A 23,048-nucleotide genomic window follows, 5' to 3' on the forward strand; every position below is an offset into this window, starting at 1 on the left:
ATTGTTGTTTCCCTATATTATACGACAACATCATCTACATCTGCATCATATTCTGCAAGTCACCCAACAGTGTGTGGCAGAAGGTACTTCTGGTACCACTAACCAATGCCGGGGGAAGAATGATTGTCAGCAAGCCTCCGTATTAGCTCTAATTTCTCGAATGTTCTCGTCATGGTCATTTCGTTACACGTATGTGGGAGGAAGCAATGTTATCCAAGTCTTCCCGGAAAGTGCTTACCCGAAATTTTAATAATAAACTTCTCCGTGATGAACATCACATCTCCTTTCTTGTGATAAAATTTGTTGAGCGCTGACTAAACGATCCTGTGTCGAGACGCGTCGCTCTTGGCTGGATCATCTCTATCTCTTCTGTCACTCCTACCTGGCAGCGTCCCATATTGATGACCAGTGCCCAAGAATCCATCAAACAAGCGCTTTATAAGCCATTTCCTTAGTGGATGAGTTACATTTCCTTAAGGTTTTCGCCAGCCGCGGTGGCCGAGCGGTTCTAGGCACTTCAGTTCGGGACCGCGCGACTGCTACGGTCTCAGGTCCAATCCCTTCTCGGGCATGGATGTGTGTGATGTCCTTAGGTTAGTTAGGTTTACGTAGTTCTAAGTTTTAGGGGACTGATGACCTCAGATGTTAAGTCGCATAGTGCTCACCTGAAACCGCGCGACCGCTACAGTCGCAGGTTCGAATCCTGCCTCGGGCATGGATGTGTGTGATGTCCTTAGGTTAGTTAGGTTTAAGTAGTTCTAAGTTCTAGGGGACTGATGATCTCAGAAGTTAAGTCCCATAGTGCACAGAGCCATTTGAACCATTTTGAACCCATAGTGCTCAGAGCCATTTGAACCATTTGAACCTTAAGATTTTCCTGTGAATCTCAAAGTGGTATACGCTTTTCCCTCTATTTGTTTTATGTGTTCATTCCACTTAAGGTCACTCTGGATAGGTACTCTTAATAATTTTACAGTAGATACTGTTTCCAGCGATTTCTCATCAATTTTTTTGGAGATCTGTGGTTATGTCCTATGGGACCAAACTGCTGTTGTCATCGGTCGCTAGGCTTACGCACTACTTAATCTAACTTACTAACTTACGCTAAAGACAAGACACACACCCATGCCCGAAGGAGGACTCGAACCTCCGACGGGGAGAGCCGCGAGAACCGTGGTAAGGCGCCCTAGACCGCACGGCTGCAGGTTCTCATCAGTGATGTAGTTGTACAGCAGTTGCTTTCTTTTCCTATGTATGCGCAATATGTCACATTTATTCATTTTCAGGGCAGCTAATTCTGCAAATCGGTACTGTCGTCTGCCTATTGTGTTATAGACAACCGCCTCACCTGCGAACGGTCTTAAAGGGCTTCCATCGCTTTCTACCGGGTCATTTATATACATTGTAAACAAAAAAGGTCCTATCACACCTTCATGGGGTACTCTGGAAGTTGCCTTTACATCTATCGATTTTGTCCCGTTAGGGACAACGTGTTGATTTTTATCCGCAACGATGCCTTGAATCCAGTTGCAAACCTGCTCCGATACGCGATAAGCTCGTATTTTCTTCACTAACCGGCAGTGCTGAACGGTGTCCAATATCTTTTTGAAGTCAAGGAGCACGGCATCTACCTCTACAGCACTACGGATAGACCAATCATGGAGGAACAGAACGAGCTTTTGCGCATGATCTCTGTTCGCCGAATCCATTCTGATTTTTACAGAAGAGATTTTCGTTCTCCAAAAACGTCAAATTACATGAGCATGAAACATATTCCATAATTCTACAAAAGAATGACGCCAACGATAGAGGCTTTTTTCAGTCGGTTGGTACGCTTCGTCGCTCCAGCGACATACGCTCCGTTTCATAGGCCTGATGTTTGCTGCTAGAAGAGAGTAAGTTGTTTTGCGTGATCGTTGTAGGATATTATAGGTACGTCATCTGGTCCTGATGCCTGTCCACTACCAAGCGACTGCAGTTGCTTTTCTGTACCGTAATGGGTTATCTCATTTTCTGTCATTTCGAAGAACCTCAGACACATTCAGACGTTATGAATCACATCATGGGTACACATCGTGAACAGCAGCGACCCTGTAAACACTCCTATTATATGTTTAGTAACCCACCTTCAGATGTGAAGATTTCTGAGCATTAAGAATGACGTGCTAAGTTCTTAATGAGGAAACCTTTAATCCACTCATAAAGCTGGTCTGTTACTCGGCAGGCCTGCAGTTCTCTCAAAAAGAGATTTGTATCGAATGCCTTCCGGAAGCCATAACAGTGGACCTCGATGTCTACTGCCCTGTGTACGCCACGGACGAACCAAGCGAGCTCCGTTTCATAGGCCTGAAGTTTGCGAACTCCACGTTGGTTCCTACTGCACATATACACACTCTACAAACGTCATAATAGGGGAGAATGAAACGTGTTTCATATTTCTGTAGTAAGAAGGCGTCAGAGATACAGGCAAATAGTTCCAGAATGAGATTTTCACTCTGCAGCGGAGTGTGCGCTGATATGAAACTTCCTGGCAGATTAAAACTGTGTGCCCGACCGAGACTCGAACTCGGGACCTTTGCCTTTCGCGGGCAAGTGCTCTACCATCTGAGCTACCGAAGCACGACTCACGCCTGGTACTCACGGCTTTACTTCTGCCGGTATCTCGACTCCTACCTTCCAACTTTTCAGAAGCTCTCCTGCGAACCTGCAGAACTAGCACTCCTGAAAGAAAGGATATAGCGGAAACATGGCTTAGCCACAGCCTGGGGGATGTTTCCAGAATGAGATTTTCACTCTGCAGCGGAGTGTGCGCTGATATGAAACTTCCTGGCAGATTAAAACTGTGTGCCCGACCGAGACTCGAACTCGGGACCTTTGCCTTTGGCGCAAGTGCTCTACCATCTGAGCTACCGAAGCACGACTCACGCCCGGTACTCACGGCTTTACTTCTGCCCGTATCTCGTCTCCTACCTTCCCAGCAGGAGAGCTCCTAAAAAGGTTGGAAGGTAGGAGACGAGATACTGGCAGAAGTAAAGCCGTGAGTACCGGGCGTGAGTCGTGCTTCGGTAGCTCAGCTGGTAGAGCACTTGCCCGCGAAAGGCAAAGGTCCCGAGTTCGAGTCTCGGTCGGGTACACAGTTTTAATCTGCCAGGAAGTTTCAGGCAAATAGTTGTTAGAATCTGTCGTAAACGCCTTCCTGAAAACGCAGATGGTCTGCGTCGATGGTGGAAAGTTTCGTCACTTCAACTGCGCTGTTACGGGGCTGCGTTTGGATAGACGGAGTGAAGAGTGCATGATGGAATCGCCTACAGTAAGTCGACCACAGTTGAAAATACTAAAGTCACTATAATAGAAAGCAAATTGAAATTCCCAGCAGAAGTAGCCTTGTTGGTCCCCACTACATGGCCCAGTCACGTTAATGTGATCACCGCCTCTGATCAACGTCAACGTGCAATAAGCACTCACATACAGCAGCACTATCAGGGAGGGTATACGATGTGTGTCGCCTGGGGGAAGGGAGGACACGGAAAACGAAGTAGTCGTTTAAGGTGGAAACAGCACAACATATCTGATGTCCAAAAGAGCATTATCATTGACTTTAGGGCAAGAGGTGGAAGCGTTTATGAAACAGCGAAGTTGGTAAAGTGTTCCCATGCCGCCGTGATTAAAAGTGTACAGTGCATTAAAAAAATGCGCTATCTTAAATCAGCATTGAGGTGACTGTGGTGCACCACGTGCCATAGATGAGAGGGGTCACCGAGTGCTGCGGAGATGTGTACGGCCGAACAGACGTGCAACTGTTGAGCAACTGACCACCCAGGTGAACCAAGTGGAGTGCCTCTTCAACGACCGTCCAGCGAATGTTGCTGCGTGTGCGCCTCCGCTGCGGGTGCCCGGTGCATCCACCCAGGGTGACAGATTTTCGACGGCGATGAAGGCTGGAATTTGCACTCCAATACCGCAGCTCGACGTCACTGAATGGTGGCAGGTGGTCTTTCCAATTGAGTCACGTTTTGTACTCCATCGGACAGATGTCCGTTGGCGTGTATGGCGTGAACGTCTGAAAGCAAACACCCTGCAACCATCGTCGGAGCGTTATGGTCTGAGGAATGGTTTTGTGTAATTCCTTGGGTGATCTCCTCATTCTGGAAGGCACAATGGATCAACATTAGTATGCATCTATCTGTGGGGACCACGTCCACTCCTACATGCAGTTTCTTTTTCTTTGGCACGATGGCATCTACCAGCAGGACAATGCAACGTGTCATACAGTTCGCAGTGTACGTGCGTGGATTGAAGAGCGCCAGAGTGAGTTTACCGTACTCCTCTGGCCACCAAACGCCCGGCTTTAAACCCAATTGACAATCTATGGGCCCACCTTAATTGCGGTGTTCGCACCATGAATACTCAGCCGAAAAAACGTGCAGCTGGCCACGGAAATGGAGTCGGCATACCTTCACATCCCTGTCGGCACCTTCAAGAACTTCACTGACTCTCTTCCTGCACGTTTTGCAATGGTCCGCACTCCAAAAGCTGCTTATTCAGGCTTTTGACAGGTGAACACCTTAATGTGACTGGACAGTGTAGTTTTTATACCTTTTTATTCATCTTCTTATGTCAAGTGAGTTGGGATTATTATCCAAACTTTCTAAGCCATTAAAACTGTAGGATTGTTTTTAGTTAGTTTAGTGGTTCCATTTTATTTTCACAGTCGACTAATAAAATTTTTAGAATAAATTTACATTACTTTTAGAATGACACACCTGCAATCTGTCCCCACATAATCACACTCTCTAACAAGCTACCGAATGAGTCACAGCGTGTCTGTGCCATATTCTGTTCACAACTCATAATGCAGTGGTAAGACAATCGAATTCCAAAGAAACAACGACACACTGAACAAGAGTCGTTAAATCTTTTCATCACGACCTACTCTTTAACATCGTCACAGTTTTGTGGTAGTCTAGCAAACATAGACTAAGACAGAAGTTAGTAATTACCACGATACAGCTGATATGATAGTTTTATATTTTTGAAAATTCTGTAGAATCTTTGTATTGAAAAGTTCAAGATATTTTGAGTTTGACTGCTGTCCTTTTTAATTAAACCTTATGAAAGGAGAAACACTTTACTTACTGACAGTATTGATTGCAAGGCTTTCATCATGTGCATTTGATTCCTTATACTTCACTGAATTTAAGTAAGATGTTAGAACAATGGATGGGTGAACACGTTAATGTTTTACTCAGCCATTAAGAATTACAGTAGTTAGAAACTTAAGTAATGCACATTAAATTTCATAGTTGTGAAGTAACACTGATGATTTTGCAGATCTCTGTACTCTTAATGAAATAAATGCTTAATAAAAGATGTTCTTACCCAGTAGGATACAAATTATAATATTAATGACTGGGTAGTTTGCAGTCAATTAAACACGTTGAAGTTATCTGGTACACATTCATTGCCGGCCGAAGTGGCCGTGCGGTTAAAGGCGCTAGTCTGGAACCGCAAGACCGCTACGGTCGCAGGTTCGAATCCTGCCTCGGGCATGGATGTTTGTGGTGTCCTTAGGTTAGTTAGGTTTAACTAGTTCTAAGTTCTAGGGGACTAATGACCTCAGCAGTTGAGTCCCATAGTGCTCAGAACTATTTGAACCATTTTTTTATACATTCATTATCGAATGCTAAAAACACTTACCGTCACACTGTTACAAAAATGAAGTGGAGCAAATTACAGCTGTTACCTTTTATGGTCAGTGATGGAGTGATTTATAAAAAATTGTTCAAATGGCTCTGAGCACTATGGGACTCAACATCTGTGGTCATCAGTCCCCTAGAACTCAGAACTACTTAAACCTAACTAACCTAAGGACATCACACACATCCATGCCCGAGGCAGGATTCGAATCTGCGACCGTAGCGGTCACGCGGATCCAGACTGAAGCGCCTAGAACCGCACGGCCACACCGGCCGGCAGTGATTTATACTCAGAAGGAACCTCTTGAGTGAGAGGTCGCAAGTTCAATCTTTAGTAAGACTCATTCGAAAGTTTTCTGCTAGTAATTATGACATAAAAAAAATATTAGCTGCTAATAACTCACCATGTGCATCAGAAAGGCGACAGAAAGTAGTGTCCGGCTAGTGCAGAGACCAACCTTCTACGGGATGTATGTATTACAGTTCACAAAATGGACGTCGTCGACATTCAAGAAATGTTCAAAACAAACCTTTAACTTGCACCATGAACACCGAATGAAAAATGACGCGCCACATTGACCACAAAGATTCGCACCACACAGATCGAACGCGTTTGCTTGGGAGTTACAAATCGTTCAGCTAGGTATCCACTCGTGAAGAAAGCACATAGCATGATATTGATGTAACGGGGTGATGAGAACTGATGGAATGTGATGGCATGAAACCGAATGTGAGACAGCCTGACGTGTGCCTTATCGTGAAATTGGCTATCCTTTAATGCGTGGCTCCAGGTAGTGCCATAATATGTTGTATAGACACAGGAAAAACAAACAACCAATGGCTGAATTTACCCAATGGCTGCACGTGGTATGAATTGCAATGTCACACACTCTTCAGTAGGGACAGTTTTCTCCAAAGGAGTATAATTTTTACACACAGACCAGGAATCAAACAAAAGTAAATTGTTTTGACCAGCTATTGGCCAAAAGCGGTGCTCATACCACAGTTGTAGTTCTTTGACGTCCATTTTCCTAGTCTTGCTCTGCTGTGCCATAAATATACCCTACTGCACTTGCAAGATCACGCACACAAGAAAGAATCATAGGGGGCAGAGCACCTCCAACTTCTCGCAGTACAATAAATAACTTCCCAGCGAATTTACTCTCCAGATTAACAGTCGGCATAATTGTATAAGAATGCGTCAAGGCGCTGATGTTAGTTGAGCTTCATCCATCTCTAGTGGTATCTCTAATTTCCAGAGTTCCTTTCATATGCATTTCTTCTTCGAAACCTGATTGGTTGGAGCTGAAAACAAATTCCCTATTTAACTACGTGATAAGTTTCTTTATCTCATCTAGAAATTCCTCAGTTTGGTGTGCATCGTCAAGTTGACGCATTGCTTGAAATTGCGTTATCTTACGTCTTTCAACTCTGGAGCACTGTTTGAAGTTATGTAAGCATCTACCGCTTCCATTGCAACCACAGTAATCTATTTTGTGCGTAGATTGATGTGCATGACGTAGTAGGTCACTATCATGCGCTTCCCGTAAATTACGTTTAGCATCCTTGAAACGAGCCAACACCAGTTTTTGTAACAAGTGCTTCTTATTGTCCCTTGAATATCCGTAGTATTTCTTATGCACTACGCAGTCATATTGCCGCGTATTTATTCGAAGTCTGTTCATAATTGCTTTTTTAATTACGCTGTTTATGATCTCCTTTGAACGTAATTATGTTTAGTACCCGCTCCTTGAACAACTGATGTCCTTTAATACGCTTCACCACGGACAGAATTTGTGGCTGCTTGGAGAATAGACTACACGGCTCGACACCCTTTTCAATATCACTTTCATTTGTTAAGCACGTATCGTCAACCTTGTAGTCGCCATTAGGAAATTTGTGGTAAGATCTTGTAAGGTGGCTATAATTTCGCACCTTACAAGAACTCATCCACATTCTTTTCTGTGATCTATAAATATAATTAGATATCATTTGATAGGTTGTACATCGTATATATGGATATTTAAAGGAGACTGACATTGTCACGTACGCCTTATAAATAACTGTTAATGCTTATTGCATGAAAGTGTCTTTATTATAGGCCGGCCGAAGTGGCCGTGCGGTTAAAGGCGCTGCAGTCTGGAACCGCAAGACCGCTACGGTCGCAGGTTCGAATCCTGCCTCGGGCATGGATGTTTGTGATGTCCTTAGGTTAGTTAGGTTTAACTAGTTCTAAGTTCTAGGGGACTAATGACCTCAGCAGTTGAGTCCCATAGTGCTCAGAGCCATTTGAACCATTTTTCTTTATTATAAAAACGATGTAATGAATGATTGCCTATACTAGTAGAGGTTGGAACGCCAGTGGAAATGAAACGGCAGGCGGAACTCAAGCCCTTGGTGGAAGGCCCACACAGGTGTGGTGGTTCAGCTACACAAAGGAAGTGCCAAGATGGACAGTCTGGACACCTGAGTGCGAAGACACAATACTGAGGTGGCCGGCCGCTATCGGCCGCTATTGTAGTAGGGCCGGAAGGATAACCGATAATACTTCCAAACTTTGCAAATCTTGGACGCAGGTGAGAGGAACGGAGTAGTGGCACCTCGGAAACCAAGCAGACTGGGTTATTTCCAAGGATTTTTAGTCAGAAGCGTACCATTGTACGAGTATAGGTTTTTCCTCGCAAACTTTCCGCGCTGGACGAGTTGGTAGGAGTTCAGAAGAATCTGTAGAGAGGGAATATGATTCGTTTTCGGAATTACGGTGATGGGGAGCTGAACCTTGCTGGGATGCCAGCGGTGGAGAGACGAGGTCTTCCGTTGTGAGCGCCAATGTGCGATGGTCGGTCGATATCAGCTTTGTTGCTAGGGACGGACTTGCTGTCTTTGTTCTCAGGAGAGTTTATAGTTCGAACAGTTAGGCACTGTACTGTTGCGAACCTATACGATTCCGGACTTCTCCTCGAGGTTGGAAGTTGTCGTTGAGCACGCAGTGTTCAGTAACTGAGAGCACTTCCTCTGCCTATATTTACGTTGAGACGTTATCTGAATTCCGTCCTTGTGGCTGGGAGTTCGCGTTTCTCGTCTGTAGAACACAGAGAGGAGAAGACAGTATTAGAGTCTATTAGTCAGAGGACCGCCTTCTCCGTCCTAGTGTTTGAAAGAGTTTATTTGTGGCTGGAGTTCTTCCATCGTCACAGACGAGTACGAGAACCATCATTTTGACGCAGCGGACGCAGTACATACAGTGATATCGCAAATTGCTTCCGCTTATTAGGGCTATAAAGCTAAACAGCTGTGATCACGTTCCACACCACCGTAGATCATCTTTGAAAGTAGTGTCTTCTAGTGTTTGGCACGTAGATGATGTCAATCATTTCGGGTTATTGATATTAGACTGCGCAGTCATAATAAGGGGCAGAGTTGGTCAATTGATTAGTAATTTTTCTTAGGAAATGTAAACTTTGTAATATAAAGGATTTTTTTAAAACTACAATAAATATATAAGCATGAACAACGTTTATCATTTAGTAGGATTAGTTGCCTTCACCATCCATTTATGTTTAGATTGTAATTTATAGAATTAAGAGATCCTAAGGTCTGCTTCAGAGGGTAGTCAGACAGGGCCAAATCTTTATTTTAGCGTTTATTATTCTCCGTTGCGCACATTCATTTTACACCTGCCTGGAGTAGCATCTTGGGATCTTATGGGACCAAACTGCTGAGGTCGTCGGTCCCTAAGCATGCACTTAATATAAATTAAACTAACTTACGCTAAGGACAACACATACACCCATGCCCGAGGGAGGACTCGAATCTCCGAGTGGGGGAGGGGGGGGGGGGAGCCGCGCGGACAGTGGTGGTTCAAATGCCTCTGAGCACTATGGGACTTAACATCTGTGGTCATCAGTCCCCTACAACTTAGAACTACTTAAACCTATCTAACCTAACGACAGCACACATATCCATGCCCGACGCAGGATTCGAACCTGCGACCGTAGCGGTCACGCGATTCCAGACCGAAGCGCCTAGAACCGCACGGCAACACCGGCCGGCGCGCGGACAGTGACAGGACGCCTCAAACCACGTGGCTACCCCGCGCGGCAGTAGTCGCCATATGCACTGTCCGCACAGTTGAGCTTGTTCGACACCACGTGCAGAAACGCTAATATTACATCTACCACATAATGCTATGTTTGCTTCGTTTGTCGTTGGCATTGCTCTGCATTGTTTCCAAACCACTAGCACTGTAGCACTGTTGTGAGTTCCTAAGCAGTTCATCTACGCTCCGTAGCCTCATGCTGTGCTCACCATTGGATACCTCCAGACCAATCCCACTCCCTGTTGCCGTTAGCAGCCAATACTGTGGTTGCATTGTACATACCTGCATGTGGGACTTCGAATGCCATAAACATCATTGGCCTTTTGCGACCTTGCATTCAAGGGGTTCCTTGTCAGTTCGTTGGTGCCCAGACACTATTGCGTCATAATGTAGAACTCACATTCAGTTTGCACGTTCTTTCTTGCGTATCTCTTAAGGTGCAATTATTATTCTAACTGCAGTGCTCATTACGCGTTGTCTGTCAGAGGCTAATAATAACTGTCTTGAGCAAAATGTAGCTTTATTTTGTCTATCTTTGTAAGAACTTCTATTATCTCGCTCGTAGTGCACAACAGCGCATACCTTAATACTGCTGTGATGTATGGGACCCCTAACAGTATATGACCGTATAACAAGAAGTGTGGTGCCAACGGTCGCAGTCTTGTATCGCAGATAACACGAAAGACATATCTTCTTCAATTTTGGCGTTAATCCAGCCGCTTTTCCCCTCTCTGCTATTCTTCATCACCTTCGTCTTTGTTCTGTTTATTCTTGAGCCATCTTCTGCTCCAAACAGCCTATCCCAACTTCATCCAAGTCTTCTTCGCTCCTGACCAGAAGGGCTGTCCCGTGTGCGAAATTAAACACTGCTACCTGTACCTCTTGCATTTTTGTTCCCATTCCCAACATTTCTTTCACCTTCTTAGTCGCTTCTTTGACGTACAAACAGAATAAAAGTGGTAACAACCTACAACACTTTCAGCCATTCTTGTTATTATTATTATTATTAGTATGGTTCATCAGTCATGTCACCGGTTCGCTGTAACCCGCCACCAATTCCTCTCCTGTGCCAACTTCTTCTTCCCAGAGTAGACTTTGTACCATATGTTGTCCATCCTCATCTATTTGTGAGATGTATTCAAATTACTGTCTTCCGCTACAATTTTTTACTCTCTGCAGTTCTTTCTATGACTGTGGAGATATTTTAGATCTGCAATACACCTACATTACTGCTCTGGAATTCATACTTAAATTCCTGGCAGAGGATTCTTCGAAACACCCTCAGACTCATTTCTGTACCGTTCCACTCTCTAACAGCGCATGGGAAAAATGAACACTTAATTCTTCTATACGAGCCCCGATTTACTTTATTAAGATTATCATTTCCCCTTGTGTAGTTTGGCGACAATAAACTATTTTCACATTCAGAGGAGAAAGTTGATGATCTCGCCGCAACGGAAAGCGCCTTTGTTTCAATTATTCCCCGATGTTTTAACACATGTCCTATCTCAGAGTAGGAATATATCCGTGGAGTAAGCGTTCAGATGTGCAGGACAGAATGTTTGTCGCCAAGATATGTGGACTCCAAATTTACGTGACTACGGTGCGGCGTAATCATTCTGCAGATTCTGAACGATATTACATCGCTAGACAGAGAGACATCGTTTAAAAGTACTGTACAATTTGTACGTGCGTTCATGTGCAACTCAATAATTCGCATTCGATATCGGGAATTTACTTTGTTTAAGGCTTTGAAGAGATAAACGCAAGGGTATTTCGCTTGTTTTTTTCTGTTGTAATAAATTATGCTAATTTTGGAAAACCTTTCACAGTGTGTCAAATGCGTGTGCCGACAAACATATAATTTGGAGCTATGACATCAGCTGTTTATCCAACTTTGATTTTTACGGATGAATTTCTTTTGTATTTTACTTCCTGGTAGTATGTGTTCAGTCCTAGCTGTTGAACTTTAGAGAAACTGTAAGTAGGCTGTTTAGGTTTTTACATTGGTAACGTCACCTAATGCTCTGTATGGAAATCACTGGCTGTGCTGTGTGCAGTCTGTGGCTGGTGGGCATTGTTGAAATAGTCGCTATTGTAGTGTTGGGCAGTTGGAGATGAGCCGCCAGCAGTGGTGGATGTGGGGAGAGAAATGGCGGAGTTTTGAGAGCGGATGATCTGGACGTGTGTCCATCAGAGACAGTAAATTTGTAAGACTGGATGTCATGAACTGCTATATATATTATGACTTTTGAACACTATTAAGGTAAATACATTGTTTATGCTTTATCAAAATCTTTCATTTGCTAACTATGCCTATCAGTAGTTAGTGCCTTCAGTTTTATTTAGCTGGCAGTAGTGGTGCTCGCTGTATTGCAGTAGTTCGAGTAACGAAGATTTTTGTAAGGTAAGTGATTTGTGAAAGGTATAGGTTAATGGTATAGGTTAATGTTAGTCAGGGCCATTCTTTTGTAGGGATTATTGAAAGTCAGATTGCGTTACGCTAAAAATATTGTGTGTCAGTTGAGTGTTGATCAGAATAGGTAAAGAGCGAAATGTTCAGTTCTGTTCAGCTGTTTCAAAATCAAATAACCTAAGGGGTTTACCAGCACAGTAATTCACTAATTTTTTTAAGGGGATGTTTCATGTCGACCCTTAGCCGAGGATACCTCACTGGAATCTACTGATTTTTTCTTGTAGTTTGTGTAATTAGTGTAGCTTTTGTTTACTGCTAGCACGTAATTGTAGAGAGAATCTCCTTTGTAGTTGCAGTCTTTCATTGTTGTACAGTAAAACAGTTGTGGCATGCATGTAGATTTGCACCAAGTATTTCGCAGCTGCGCCTGCAATTAACTAGATATTATTTTCAGTGCTATGCTGATGTGTTTTCTTATTTTCACTCTTCAAATTGTGCTTTTCTGTGTTATCGTGTGAAATATTGTGATAATTATAGCGTCTGAAAAACGTAATACTAGGCTCCAAAGTAAAATGGGAAATGACAGTGAAGACGAAAGCAGTGTTAGCGCCACCGTGTAATGAATTAACTAATGTTCTACATAGTAATTTGGTAATTGTGCATAGGGAAATGGAGCGGGCGGCATATAATGGTGTTGACAGTGAAACAATTAGTGAACTGGGAAGCATTATCGATCGATCGGTCGGCAACAGCTCACCTCAGGAATCCGGAATGACAGGAAACAATCTCGCAAATACTGTAGATTCAGGTTTTGGGTCCTAACCGTTTTCTCAAATAAGTCAAGACACAAATTTGTGAGCATTTTCAACCTATTTTTTCGCGTCATGAAAATGCATTACAGAATCACGAAGCAGCCATAAAAGATCTGCAAACTATTGCTCATGAAAATCACGACACCTTGCAAACTAAAATTGACTCTGTTGCATCTACCGATTCGTTTACGCAACTTGAAAAAACTCAAAGAAACTTAAAGGACATGGTAGATACGGTTTCAACACAAATGGACACACTGAAACTTGGGTCAGGAAAACACACTGAGGAAATAAGTTCACTATCGGAGAAAGTGGCCGAACTTTCGGATCAGTTCAGTAACTCATCTACAAAGGTGGATGATGATCCGAATGACACAAGACCTGTAGCCTTCACGGACACTGAAGAGTATGAACAAATTAGAAAATTCAAACAAAATCAAAATCAAATCAATACACAGTATAAAAGAGAAATCCGGGAAGTACAAGATCAGTTGGTACAGGTAATACAAGAATTACATATTTCAGAGGACACTCGCGCTCCAATACGGGACGAGGGACACAGAAATACGGAACAGCCACAAAATAATAACACAGAGCACTTCGGAAACTATGAAAGAAATTGGCAAGGTACACCGAATTTTGAGATGGAACCGCCGAAGAGAAGTAACAATGACCGATGTGCGAATCGCCGATATGATGATTTTGACTATAAGCTGTTCATTACTACACATAAATTCAAAACATTTAAGAATTCTGGCAACGACATTCATCCACAAGCATGGCTCTATCAATACTCTCATTGTTTTCCTCCCAACTGGTCATGAGAGCACAGATTACAATTTATGTGTGGCTACTTAGAGAATGAACCAGCTGTAACAATGCGATCGGTCATGCACGATTGTCACAGTGAAGGAGAATTTTATCATGCCTTCTTCTCAGCATATTGGTCTCAAGCTACTCAAGACGGAGTAAAACATAACATCATAATGATGAAACATTTCGAACAATCTGAATTTTCCAGTCTTGTCAAATAATTCGAAGACATGTTACATAGGAATCAGTATCTTTCAAACCCATACAGTCCCTCTGAACTCATCCGCATTTGCTTAATCAAATTGCCTGAACATTTACGACATATTATTTTGGCGGGACATAGCAAAGACGACATTGAAGCTTTTCAGGGACTGTTACAATAATTGGAAATTGACACTGACAATCGTGGAACTCGAAAACAGGAGTACAACAATTACAGGTCACATTCGTCACAATTTTGCGATGACAGAAATAATAACTGGACGCGACAAGGCTATTCTTACAATGTAAATCATGATCAAACCAGACACCACCCATATGACAACCGTTGGCACAGTAGTAAGAATTACAGGGAAAGATCACCTCTCTGCGGTAGTGACTATCACAGAGACAATCAGAGAAACAGACAATATGGGAACCAAAATAATTATTATCAAGGGAGACAGAAAAGGAATGGACAAGGTACAGGGACACAGTACTAGAAGTGGCTAAAGAATGTCTTGGAACAGTAGTGTGTAAAAGTAGGATGAAGCAAACAGCTTGGTGGAATGATACAGTCAAGGCAGCCTGTAAAAGGAAAAAGAAGGCGTATCAAAAATGGCTACAAACCAGAACCCAGGTAGACAGAGAAAGTTATGTTGAAGAAAGAAACAAAGCCAAACAGATAATTGCAGCATCCGAGAAGAAATCGTGGGAAGACTTTGGAAACAGGTTGGAGACTATGGGTCAAGCTGCTGGAAAACCATTCTGGAGTGTAATTAGCAGTCTTCGAAAGGGAGGTAAGAAGGAAGTGACAAGTATTTTGGACAGGTCAGGAAAACTGCTGGTGAATCCTGTGGATGACTTGGGCAGATGGAGGGAATATTTTGAAGAGTTGCTCAATGTAGGTGAAAATGCGATCAGTAATGTTTCAGATTTCGAGGTAGAATGGGATAGTAATGATGATGGAAATAGGATCACATTTGAGGAATTGGAAAAATGGTCAATAGATTGCAGTGCAATAAAGCGGCTGGGGTCGGTGAAATTAAGTCGGAACTCATCAAATACAGTGGAATGTCAGCTCTTAAATGGCTACACAGGATAATTGAAACGGCCTGGGAGTCGGGACAGGTTCCATCAGACTGGACAAAAGCAGTAATCACACCAATCTTTAAACATGGAAACAGAAAAGATTGTAACAACTATAGAGGTATCTCTTTAATCAGCGTTGTGGGTAAAATCTTCTCCGGTATTGTTGAAAGGAAAGTGCGAGTATTAGTTGAGGACCAATTGGATGAAAATCAGTGTGGGTTTAGGCCTCTTAGAGGTTGTCAGGACCAGATCTTTAGCTTACGGCAAATAATGGAGAAGTGTTATGAGTGGAACAGGGAATTGTATCTATGCTTTATAGATCTAGAAAAGGCATATGACCGGGTTCCTAGGAGGAAGTTATTGTCTGTTCTATAAGATTATGGAATAGGAGGCAAACTTTTGCAAGCAAATAAAGGTCGTTACACAGATAGTCAGGCAGCAGTTAGAGTTGACGGTAAATTGAGTTCATGGTTCAGAGTAGTTTCAGGGGTAAGACAAGGCTGCAACCTGTCTCCACTGTTGTTCATATTATTTATGGATCATATGTTGAAAACAATAGACTGGCTGGGTGAGATTAAGATATGTGAACACAAAATAAGCAGTCTTGCATATGCGGATGACTTAGTTGTGATGGCAGATTCGATTGAAAGTTTGCAAAGTAATATTTCAGAGCTAGATCAGAAATGTAAGGACTATGGTATGAAGATTAGCATCTCCAAAACGAAAGTAATGTCAGTGGGAAAGAAATATAAACGGATTGAGTGCCAAATAGGAGGAACAAAGTTAGAACAGGTGGACGGTTTCAAGTACGTAGGATGCATATTCTCACAGGATGGCAACATAGTGAAAGAACTGGAAGCGAGGTGTAGCAAAGCTAATGCAGTGAGCGCCCAACTACGATCTACTCTCTTCTGCAAGAAGGAAGTCAGTACCAAGACTAAGATATCTGTGCACCGTTCAATCTTTCGACCAACTTTGTTGTATGGGAGCGAAAGCTGGGTGGATTCAGGTTACCTTATCAACAAGGTTGAGGTTACGGATATGAAAGTAGCTAGGATGATTGCAGGTACTAGTAGATGGGAACAATGGCAGGAGGGTGTCCACAATGAGGAAACCAAAGAAAAACTGGGAATGAACTCTATAGATGTAGCAGTCAGGGCGAACAGGCTTAGATGGTGGGGTCATGTTACACGCATGGGAGAAGCAAGGTTACCCAAGAGACTCATGAATTCAGCAGTAGAGGGTAGGAGGAGTCGGGGCAGACCGAGGAGAAGGTACCTGGATTCGGTTAAGAATGATTTTGAAGTTATAGGTTTAACATCAGAAGAGGCACCAATGTTAGCACTGAATAGGGGATCATGGGGGAACTGTATAAGGGGGGCTATGCTCCAGACTGAACGCTGAAAGGCATAATCAGTCTTAAATGATGATGATGATGATGATGATGAGGAAGACAGAATAACTTCAGACGCAACGGTCCAGCGCGCAGTTACGATTCTGGGAGAAATTCTCCACCACATGACCGACAAAAAAGAAACTATGTAAACTACCGACAAAACGATACACCTGAATTTCATCAGAACTGGAGGGATTCAAACAGGGCAGGGCCCTCTCGGCAAGGTGAATTTATAGAAGTTAGACCTCCAAATCCCAATAACGGCGCGCGCCAACAAAGAGACAGACAATGACTCGCACCGCAGGCAGCTACGTGCGCCGGCTGGCTCAGAGAAAAATAACATAGACACTAACCTTGAGAAAAGTTTTAGCATTCCTTACCGACATATACAACATGATAATTGCTTTGAAATTGAAGCTCTGCGGACTAGAAAGGGTAAAAGATTGCACCACATTTCACATGTAAAACCGTTTATTGAGAGATAATCTGTTTTTTAACTTAGTCTTTGCTATAAAATTTTTCACTTCACGTTACTAGTACTCTTCGTCACACTTAGAAACTGTTAACATGCAACTATGTTTTAAAATTAACTATCCAGTCTAGAACCTAGGGAACATATTAAGACAGTAATTACGAGTGCATTGTTATAGTGAACAGACGACACAGTGTTATTGTGTGTGTGCATTCTTTCTTGTTAGTTGCATGATTATGTAATGACCATAAGGCTTACATACTTAGAACATATACCAGTACTGCTAATGAGATTTTACTGCAACATTTTGGTTTACTTGAAAATACATTATGGATTTAAAGTGCTTTCTGAGAGATACCAGATGACATAGTGGTTAGTTTATGCGACAGCTACACGACTATATCACTACGCTACTAATGTGTGACACAATTTACATTGTTGCTTTTGTGGTGTATCTGTTTTATATCTGCACAGTTTTTCTGAATTCTTCTGGAAAGGAAAACATGTTTTAGTAGTAACTTTTGTGGTATAGCTACAGCCTTTTCTGTAGCACAACAATATGTTACAGTACAGTAATTACTTCATCACCGCAATAAGCGTAACAACTACGATATCTATATGCATAGCAATTCACTTTGTTTATTACGAGGTTTTGTACATTGGCTTCTACAGATCTTTACTTACGGACAACGATAATGACGACACTTGGCACATTTTTTACCCTTAAGTAATGACAGAGATTGTCTTACAACAAGACGCACAGTTTAGCGCTACAGTACACCTATCTGAGTGACTGATTTTGTACTTCAAACATTTATGTTTAAAGATTTTTGAATTACAAAGATACTAAGGTTTTCCGTGATACATTTCATTCCATTTCTGTAATCTGTAACACCTGAGGGTATAATTACATTAATCCTCAGGGGGTACATGCCTACTTTGTGTGCTAAGCGTGTAGCGAGCGCTAGGAGCCATAGCTAATATGGTATTTGCTTATACAACTTTACACATCGGTACCATATTTCTCTAACACAGAATTAAACAGCTATCTGATTATTTAACAGAGAAACAAACTTATTTTTTTTACTATGTCAGTGACACATGTTTACGCAATTACACAGTTGGATAACTTCACACTTATGAAATTGTGTTTTGTCTGTACTTTGTGAACTCTTCATATTTTTTCGGAACCATTGTGATACTATGTGAGCTTTGAATGATGTATTTGGTAAGGGAGCATGATTTTTGAAGTACGTTTGAGGTAGACAACATTACTGAAGGTTTTGAAATTATTGCAGAAAGCTACGACGTTTTTGAGATTTGACTGAGGTGTTATGATGTTATTATTATGATGACGATGTGTATTATGCTGTTGTGGTATGTTTATGATCAATAAGTTGATACTATATGAGGAATTTGATTATGCTACATATTTATTATGACGAAATATTGAAGAAGTGTCGACGAATATGTATATGTGTAATAAGGTAAGGAGTAATGAATAGTGGTTAGGGTCTCTGATATGTGAAAAAGTATGTTGGAAGCCAAGAATCGTACTTTAAGAATTATGAAATGTGTGTACATGCATGAATATATCACAATGCCACCGAAAATTTTTTGCACACTGTTATATTTACAGGACTTTGTTTCTCCACATCTGTAACGGAAATTCTCGTCCTGTGAAATTTTTATATGAGACTGTCACTGTAGCGGAAACTGTTGTCGTAAATATTTTGGTAAGAAAGGTAAGTGACCTTGACGTAATGCGTTTTGGGCGCCCAGCTGAGAGATAGTCATCTGAAAAAAGAAAGCCATTAGGTGGAGAAAAAAAGAGGCCATTATCCTCGCTATTGACATTTCTTTGTAGAAAGCATCGCAAATACGACATGCTCAAACTTGAAAAAATATGATTACACTGTGGAGCTCTTAATTTATGATATTTACTAAAATTCCTAATGAAATGATGAGAAACATTTTACATCTATTGTCTTTCTAGCTGAGAAATTTTTTTTGCCTTTGGAGACGCCATTTGCCTAGTGAATGACGTTTCATATGTTGCTTTATATATACATATTTGCTTATTTGGTTTAATTTCTAGTTTCTAGCTGCACTGCAGCACTGGTTAAAATAAAATTTAATAGATGTACTAACATACACTACTGGAAATTGAAATAAGAACACCGTGAATTCATTGTCCCAGGAAGGGGAAACTTTATTGACACATTCCTGGGGTCAGATACATCACATGATCACACTGACAGAACCACAGGCACATAGACACAGGCAACAGAGCATGCACAATGTTGGCACTAGTACAGTGTATATCCACCTTTCGCAGTAATGCAGGCTGCTATTCTCCCATGGAGACGATCGTAGAGATGCTGGATGTAGCCCTGTGGAACGGCTTGCCATGCCATTTCCACCTGGCGCCTCAGTTGGACCAGCATTCGTGCTGGACGTGCAGACCGTGTGAGACGACGCTTCATCCAGTCCCAAACATGCTCAATGGGGAACAGATCCAGAGATCTTGCTGGCCAGGGTAGTTGACTTACACCTTCTAGAGCACGTTGGGTGGCACGGGATACATGCGGACGTGCACTGTCCTGTTGGAACAGCAAGTTCCCTTGCCAGTCTAGGAATGGTAGAACGATGGGTTCGATGACGGTTTGGATGTACCGTGCACTATTCAGTGTCCCCTCGACGATCACCAGTGGTGTACGGCCAGTGTAGGAGATCGCTCCCCACACCATGATGCCGGGTGTTGGCCCTGTGTGCCTCGGTCGCATGCAGTCCTGATTGTGGCGCTCACCTGCACGGCGCCAAACACGCATACGACCATCATTGGCACCAAGGCAGAAGCGACTCTCATTGCTGAAGACGACACGTCTCCATTCGTCCCTCCATTCACGCCTGTCGCGACACCACTGGAGGCGGGCTGCACAATGTTGGGGGGTGAGCGGAAGACGGCCTAACGGTGTGCGGGACCGTAGCCCAGCTTCATGGAGACGTTGCGAATGGTCCTCGCCGATACCCCAGGAGCAACAGTGTCCCTAATTTGCTGGGAAGTGGCGGTGCGGTCCCCTACGGCACTGCGTAGGATCCTACGGTCTTGGCGTGCATCCGTGCGTCGCTGCGGTCCGGTCCCAGGTCGACGGGCACGTGCACCTTCCGCCGACCACTGGCGACAACATCAATGTACTGTGGAGACCTCACGCCCCACGTGTTGAGCAATTCGGTGGTACGTCCACCCGGCCTCCCGCATGCCCACTATACGCCCTCGCTCAAAGTCCGTCAACTGCACATACGGTTCACGTCCACGCTGTCGCGGCATGCTACCAGTGTTAAAGACTGCGATGGAGCTCCGTATGCCACGGAAAACTGGCTGACACTGACGGCGGCGGTGCACAAATGCTGCGGAGCTAGCGCCATTCGACGGCCAACACCGCGGTTCCTGGTGTGTCCGCTGTGCCGTGCGTGTGATCATTGCTTGTACAGCCCTCTCACAGTGTCCGGAGCAAGTATGGTGGGTCTGACACACCGGTGTCAATGTGTTCTTTTTTCCATTTCCAGGAGTGTAGATATTTTATGCCTACAGATCCAGTAAATAATAATTTTATGATCTACTTAAAAAAAAACCAGGGAGCACAAAAAGACATTTCCCTTCACAGGAATTGCATACATAGTGTTTGTCAGTGACTGCGTAACTTGTTTCGAAGAGTAACTTATCGTTATGCATCACTCTAGTGTGAAAATGTGACATAGTTATTAGACATTTCCTATCTTTTTCTGCTTGAGCTTTGTCATATTTAGGTATAAGTTATAGCATTTGCTGCTGTTGTTTGCCAGGTATAGTTCTACTGAATTTTACATTGTATTAATCCAGTTTTACTACTGATTTATTTTGGTTTTTGCTGCACATTGGCTCATATTAGTGGTAATGTTGCATTTGCTTTGTTAATTTAGATATACTGCTGCTTGCTTTGCCAATTTGCATTTTTTTGTCATTTTTGTTTGTGTTTGTCGTGTGTTGCTGCATTGCCTCGTCCCTTAGTATATATATCTGAGCTCAGTAGATTTAAGTTAGCTTAAGAGGAGGTAGACCATATAAGAAACTAACTATGAAGAATGGGGAAAGAAAGTATTGAGAAGTTATATAAAAAAGATTTGGGGAGAAATGAGTATTGTACAATGAGAAATATTTATTTAACAGGGTTAGATAGTATTTATTTATTTATTTATTTTTTTTTTTTTATTTTTTTTATTTTTTTTTTTTTTTGCAGGAGCAGATGTTGAAATAAGAGGAAAAATCTATGGAATGAAGTTTTGGGTTGGACTGCAGTACCAAATGTTACATTGAAAACGAACCCTGTCCTTTCCTTTTGTGTTATTCCACTATGTGTTTGTGTACACTTGTGTATTTGTGTTTTTCCTGTCTTTATGCGTTTAGCTAATAAAATTTATGTTGTAGAATTTTTCTAATACTAAACTACATTCACTATGATGAGGAATACTGTTATCCTCAAATATAATTTGCATTAATAACATGTTATTTACTTTGTAAAGATGTTTAGACATTATTTTCGAAAGCTATTCTGATCTTTGATGTATTTACTTATGTCATAATTCCTGTAACACTGATGTGTATGTTTATTTCTATTCTTTTGTAAAGCCCGTATTACTACAAATGTTATCTGTATTGTTATGTTCTTTAATGATGTACTTTTTACCTTTGTAATTGTATTCTTATGGTGTAAATTTATAATTGTATAGACACCAGTTCTTCGAATTAAGTTACATTTCACTGCACACACTTCTGTTGGTCATAATATACGCACAGAATGTGAGAAGTTCGGACTGTTAGTGCTTGTACGTGTGTTAATAATTCAGCAAGGGACTGGTTGACAGCATTGCTGGTTCTAAGGACATACCAAAAACTTTGTGAGTGCACAAGTGGTGGCTTATGGACTTGCTATATTATCTGCAAGACTCTTTGACGATGATTGTGCACCTCCACAGTTGCAACAGATGTCTGCTGGCCGTGGGTCTGCATCTTTGATGGCCCGCCAATACCATTATTTCTACAAGGACTGCAGTGGGTCTGCACCTCTGGTGGCCTATCAATGCCATAATCTCTACTAGGACTACAGTGGGTCTGCTCTGTGATGACCTACCTACCAATATTCTTCAAAACTTTGACTGACTCTGCGGTGGGTTTGCTCTGTTGTGGCCCATTACCTGTCATCATGTCAAGAGTCAGCACTGTTTTTCCGTTGGAAGGACAACACTACTTCTTCAAGGCAGCATGTAAATCCACTACTTCTGTGTTAATTTTCTTTTACTGATCAGACTTCGTGCAATGAAATTATACTGTGATGAATGATCAGGACTGTCTTTATGAGAACAATTTTTGCTTTTGACAAACAGTGTCTCAATAAGTATGTGCATTTGATTTCTTTGTTACTGTAATTATGAAAAAATTTTTGAAATCTGTATTGGCCACTGCCCAAAAGAATTTGTAAATTTTTTTGTGGGGGCATGGGGGCTATGTAAGTAGGCTGTTTAGGTTTTTATATTGGTAACGTCACCTAGCGCTCTGTATGAAACTCACTGGCTGTGCTGTGTGCACTCTGTGGCTTATGGTCTTTGTTGAAATATTTGCTATTGTAGTGTTGGGCAGTTGGCTGTTAACAGCGCGTAGCGTTGCGTAGTTGGAGGTGAGCCGCCAGCAGTGGTGGATGTGGGGAGAGAAATGGCGGAGTTTTGAGAGCAGATGATCTGGACGTGTGTCCATCAGAGACAGTAAATTTGTAAGACTGGATGTCATGAACTGCTATATACACTCCTGGAAATGGAAAAAAGAACACATTGACACCGGCGTGTCAGACCCACCATACTTGCTCCGGACACTGCGAGCGGGCTGTACAAGCAATGATCACACGCACGGCACAGCGGACACACCAGGAACCGCGGTGTTGGCCGTCGAATGGCGCTAGCTCCGCAGCATTTGTGCACCGCCGCCGTCAGTGTCAGCCAGTTTGCCGTGGCATACGGAGC

The sequence above is a fragment of the Schistocerca serialis genome, chromosome 5, assembly GCF_023864345.2.
Source record: "Schistocerca serialis cubense isolate TAMUIC-IGC-003099 chromosome 5, iqSchSeri2.2, whole genome shotgun sequence".
NCBI lineage: Eukaryota > Metazoa > Arthropoda > Insecta > Orthoptera > Acrididae > Schistocerca > Schistocerca serialis.